Source organism: Mandrillus leucophaeus, unplaced genomic scaffold (genome assembly GCF_000951045.1).
Source record: "Mandrillus leucophaeus isolate KB7577 unplaced genomic scaffold, Mleu.le_1.0 Scaffold53, whole genome shotgun sequence".
Classification (NCBI taxonomy): domain Eukaryota; kingdom Metazoa; phylum Chordata; class Mammalia; order Primates; family Cercopithecidae; genus Mandrillus; species Mandrillus leucophaeus.
This window is the reverse complement of record NW_012105697.1, coordinates 2,335,426-2,341,039: the sequence shown is the minus strand read 5'-3', so window position 1 is coordinate 2,341,039 and position 5,614 is coordinate 2,335,426. Positions and strand designations below refer to the sequence as shown.

Genomic DNA, 5,614 nt, shown 5'->3' with positions numbered 1-5,614 from the left:
ACCTCCATGGGGCCTCCCGGACCGCAGCGCCTGCAGGGAACAGGCCAGTGAGACCCCCGCCCGCCGAGACCCCTGCCCACGGTGCCCAGACTCACACTGGGACCCACGCTCCTTTTTTTCACTTTTTATTATTTTGAAACGGAGTTTCGCTCTTTCCCCCAGGCTGAAGTGCAGTGGCGGATCTCGGCTCACTGCAACCTCGGCTCCAGGGTTCAGGCAATTTTCCTGCCTCAGCCTCCCAAGTAGCTGGAATTACAGGCACCCGCCACCACGCCTGGCTAATTTTTGTATTTTTAGTAGAGATGGGGTTTCGCCATGTTGGCCAGGCTGATCTCGAACTCCTGACCTCAGGTGATCCGCCCACCTCGGCCTCCCAAAGTGCTGGGATTACAGGCGTGAGCCATGGCACCCAGCCTGGGATCCGCGCTTCTGAGCCGTCCACGTACCCAGGATAGGCCGGGCCTCTGTGCCTCGGTTTCCCCTGCAAGATAAAGCACTCACCTGCCCCGCCTGGCCCAGGGGCAAAGAGGTCTCTGTGAGGGGCGGCGCTCACTCAGGTGGTGCGGAAAGGGCGTGCAGTCCTGGGATCCCAGGGAGCCAAGTCAAGGCTGGGCCCCTCCGTGGGCCCCGGGCCTCTGTGCCTCAGTCCTGCAGCTCCTCCCACAGCCTGTCCTGAGGATTCAACCAGAAAACACAGGAAGAGCTTGCAGCAGGCCTGGCAGTAGCGGGTCACCATCAGCACCACCCTCACTGGACTTGTGGGACAGTGCACCCCATACCCTGGTAGCAGACGCTTTGCAGCCTACTCAGAAGCCACCCCAGCTAACTGCTGTGGCCGGAATTTGTCCGCCAAAATTCTTTTCTCCCGTAATACTCCAGAGGTGTTCTGGGGCGGGCTGGCGCCTGAGCCCCATGGGGTCGTCAGGGTCCCTTGGAAGCTCTCACCCCAGTGTGACCGTATTTGGAGATGGAGCTTTTAGCTGGTGATGAAGGTTAACTGAGGTCACAAGGGCTGGGCCTAATAGGACTGTGGCCTTGTAAGAGGAAGGAACACTGGGACTCTGTCCATCTCTGCCAACAGGAGCACACAGCAAGGAGGCCGCCTGCAGCCTGGCAGAGGCCCTCACCAGGAACTGACCATGATGGCATTCTGAGCTTCCCGCCCCCAGAACTGAGAAATAAGCTCGTGTTTAAGCAGTTCAGTCCATGGAGCTCCTCTATGACAGCCTGTCCCAGTCCCTTCTGCTGCGAATTTGCGATCTGGGTGTCAGTACTGACGGGTTCTGGTGAGCATCTCTTCCAGGCTGCGGACGGCCTCCTTTGGTGTCCTCCCGTGGCGGAGAACAGAGAAAGGCAGTGAGCTCTCCTGTTTCTATTTTTTTTTTTAATTTTTGTTTTGAGATGGAGTCTCACTCTGTTGCCCAGGCTGGAGTACAGTGGTGCGATCTTGGCTCACTGCAACCTCCGCCTCCCGGGGTCAAGTGATTCTCCTGCCTCAGCCCCCCGAGTAGCTGGGATTATAGATGCACGTTACCACGCCCGGATAATTTTTGTATTTTTAGTAGAAACGGGGTTTCGCCAGGTTGGCCAGGCTGGTCTCAAACTCCTGACCTCAAGTGATCCACCTGCCTTGGCCTCCAAAAGTGCTGGGATTACAGGCATGAGCCACCACGCCCGGCCGTGACTGCCATTTTTAAATGCATTAATAAATACTTTAAAATTTTCTATTTCAGTTTCTACTGTGATACGTAACAATAGATATGACTCCCATCAATAAAAGCATGTTAGGGTCTTCAGTAATTTTGAAGGTAGAAAGGAATCCTGACTTCAAAACATTTGAGAAACAGTGGTCTCCGAGCTGGTGGGCGAAATCTGGCCTGCAGCCTGTTTCACTTAAGTCTCAGTGGCACACATCCGTGCCCACTTGCTCATGCACTGTCCACGGCCACCTTGGAGCTACTGAGTGGCTGTGACAGGGCCTGGGGAGCCTGCAAGGCTGTCCACAGAGCCCAAGATAGTTATTCGCTGGCTCTTTACAGGAAAAGATTGCGGGCCCCTGACCTCAAGGACACTGGAAGATCAGGACAGAAGGGACCTTGATGACCCCATAGGGCTCAGGCGCCAGCCCGCCCCAGAACACCTCTGGAGTATTACGGGAGAAAAGAATCAGTTCTATGCTATCTGGGGCCCTGTACTTGGGGTCTCTTCATTACGGCACCTTGACCTGTATCATGAGGAACTACAGCAAAGTCCCCTTGACCACAAGGAAGCGGGTGGGCACGTCATCTGCTTCTAGCCAGGGGGGTCTGAGAGGAAGTCTGGGTTCAGACCATTTTCCTCCTGATACAACCAAAGCCTGGGCTCCTGACCGCCATGTCACTAACCACAAACGTCATGTCATTGCTGGGACGCCTGCCACAAGACCCCAGTGTCTGCCTGCTCTCGCCACCTAGAGTCAAATCACTCCACAGTGATCACAAAAACTTTTTCACTGTAAATCCCTGTCACTTCCTTGCTCAACACCCTCCAACTGCTTCCTGTGATGCTCAAAACCCAAATCCCTTACTATGGCCATGAGACCATGCAGCCCGGCCCTACTTTCTCATCTCTGCCCGCTCCCGGATTCTCTGTCCTCCAGTCACAATGGCTCCCCTTTTCTTTTCTTTTTTTTTTTTTTTTAAGACAGGGTCTCTCTTGGCCTGGCACGGTGGCTCAAGCCTGTAATCCCAGCACTTTGGGAGGCCGAGACGGGCGGATCACGAGGTCAGGAGATCGAGACCATCCTGTCTAACCCGGTGAAACCCCGTCTCTACTAAAAAAAAAATACAAAAAACTAGCCGGGCGCGATGGCGGGCACCTGTAGTCCCAGCTACTCGGGAGGCTGAGGCAGGAGAATGGCGTAAACCCGGGAGGCGGAGCTTGCAGTGAGCTGAGATCCGGCCACTGCACTCCAGCCTGGGCGACAGAGCCAGACTCCGTCTCAAAAAAAAAAAAAAAAAAAAAGACAGGGTCTCTCTCTGTCGCCCAGGCTGGAGTGTGGTGATGTGACTTCTCAGCTTATTGCAGCCCCGACCTCCCAGGCTCAAGCCATCCTCCTGGCTCAGCCTCCCGAGTAGCTGGGACCACAGGCAGGCACCAACACACCCAGCTAATTTTTATATTTTTTGTAGAGACAGGGTCTCACTATATTGCCCAGGCTGGTCTCAAACTCCTGGATTCAAGTGATCCTCTCAAAGTGCTGGGATTACAGGAGTGAGCCACTGTGCCCGGTCTGGCTCACTTTCTATCTTCTCAGACTGAAGGCCAGTGCCCACCACAGGGCCTCTGCACCTGCTGCTGCCTCCCCCTGGCACTCTTTTCCCCCTTATCTTTGCTTACCTGACTCCTTCTCATGACGGAGGCCTCAATGCAATTATTCCCTCCTTGGAGAGCCTCCCCAGATCACCCCCCTCCAATGCTACACCCACATGCCCTTCCCCCAATTGCTAACATGTCACCCTTATTAGTTTTCTTTTAGCATTTAACAAGATCTAGTGTTACGATACCTGTGTGCTAACTTTCTTCACTACAATTCAAGCTCCATGCGGGCAAGAGACTACACATTTCAACCCCAGCATTCTGGCTAGCACTCAAATAAACTTTACAGGCTGATCAATCCCATGAGGTTGGTGTTACTACCCCCAAGTTGCAGATGGAGCAAGGGGAGATGTCTTATCCAGAGTCACTCAGCTAACATGTGGCAGAGCCTGGACTCACACATCCACATCTGTCTGGCTCCACATACAGGCCACAGCATCACCTCCCACCCCATCCATCCATCAGTTTAAGGACTGATGAACCCGGGAGCAGGCAGAAAGGCTTATTGGAAGACCCAGGCCAGATGCAAGTCTCAAAAGCCACACAGAGGCCTGCTTTGCTGTAAGAAAGATCCCTCTGGGACTAAGGAGGAATTTCTGCCAGAGAGCAAGGCCACAGGCCATCAGGCTGACCCTATTTGCAGTCTCAGAGGTGATCACAGGTCACTACGCCCTGGGCTGTCCAGAAAGTGAGCTCTTTGGGGCAGTGACCAAGTCCAACTCTTCTCTGGGTTCCTGGGGCCACCCAGCAGAGGGCCTGCACCCAAAAAAGCACATGCTGTTAAGGGCATCCCACCATGTAAATCCACCCTACCGTCCAATAAGCGCCCTGTGCTATGTGCATTCAACAGCTGTAACCCTGCTGCCTAGCTGTCTGTGTCCACAAAGCACAGTCCAGCCCTGAGCCAGGCACCCTGGATGCCTCAAAGACAGCCACTGAGTGGCCAGTGTCTTATCCTGCCCCACCCAACCTTCCCAACAGACCTGTGAGCTGGGGAGAGGGGTCCCCTTATACCATAGGGAGATGCTCGGAGAGTGAAGGAGCCACAAATGGGACCCAGATGTGACTCCAGAGTCCACACCAGTTCCACCCAGTACCCCGGCGCCAGCACCCACGCATGCTGGGCTAGTATCATGGCTAAGAGGCTGTGGAGCTTGGCTGCCTGGCTTCAACTTCCAGCTCTGCCACTCATCAGCAGTGTGACTGTGGACGTGTGACTTGCCCTCTCTGTGCTTCATTTCTCCACCTGTGACACAGGGCTAACAATAGCTCCCTCCTCTCAAGAGGCTGCTGGGAGCAGGAGTTAGAAGCAGCCTGCAAAGAGTAGGTGCTCGACAAAGACCGGTTTGTCTACTCCAGAGTTTCCCAACCTCGACATTAATGGCACTTGTGTTGTGGGAGGCTATCCTGTGCAACACACAATGTCTACCAGCATCTCTGCCTCTTTTCATGAGATGCCAGCAGCACTTCCAAGGTTGGAAAAACAAATAAAAGTCTCCAGACATTGCCACATGTCCCCTGGGGGACAAAACCACTCCTGGTTGAGAGCCGCTAGCCCACTGGACAAATATTTACCTACAGCACAAAGGCTCTGGGGCAAATTCCAGCTCTGCCTCCTACCAGTTCTGTGTCCTTGGACAGGGTTCAAGGCACCTTTTGTAATACACTGTATCTCCATTTCGCTGACTGTAAAGTGATGGAAAACAAAAATGCTGAGAACCACACCTAGCTAGTAAGTGTCCAGTCAGACTTAGGGTTACTTTGTCGAAGGTTTCCTGCAAGGTGCCCAGGGGACACTGCTGTGAACACGCACACAGATTAAAATACTAAGTATACATTGGAATAGGCATTAAGATGGATATAGACGAGGGTGACTCATCCTGACTGGGGTAGAGGTGGCGGGGGTCAACTTCAGATGACAATAAACAGTTTCTAAGCACTTTACACATATTACCGAAGGTAATAATGCCTTGCAACAAGCTAAAAAGGCAGATGCTCCTCAACGAGCTATCTTCAGGAATCTCACAACTCTGTAACAGTTGCACTTGTAGAAGCAGCGCACAAAAAGAGCCACCTGCACTGTATCTACGTTACGACAATAACCATCGTCCCCGGAAGTCCTTGCCCGCAAACCTTTCCGAAGGGGTCCGGTCCCGGCGCCCCCAGACTCCTTTGTAGGGTCCAGCTTCCCACTCAGCTTTCATCTCACAGCCCACCCCTGCTTGGGTCCCCTTCCCTTCCCCCACCTGTCCCTCCC

At 53.7% G+C, this 5,614-nt stretch overlaps 1 long non-coding RNA gene across 1 annotated transcript in view; it reads right to left on the bottom strand.

Moving 5' to 3' along the window:
- Window positions 1–5,614, bottom strand: part of LOC105551647 — a 6,485-nt gene continuing 871 nt past the window's right edge. Inside the window, exons 2-3 of the long non-coding RNA XR_001007888.1 lie at window positions 502–672; window positions 1–30 (exon numbers count right to left, since the gene is read on the bottom strand). This is a non-coding gene — a long non-coding RNA (uncharacterized LOC105551647). The remainder of the gene's footprint in view (window positions 31–501; window positions 673–5,614) is intronic.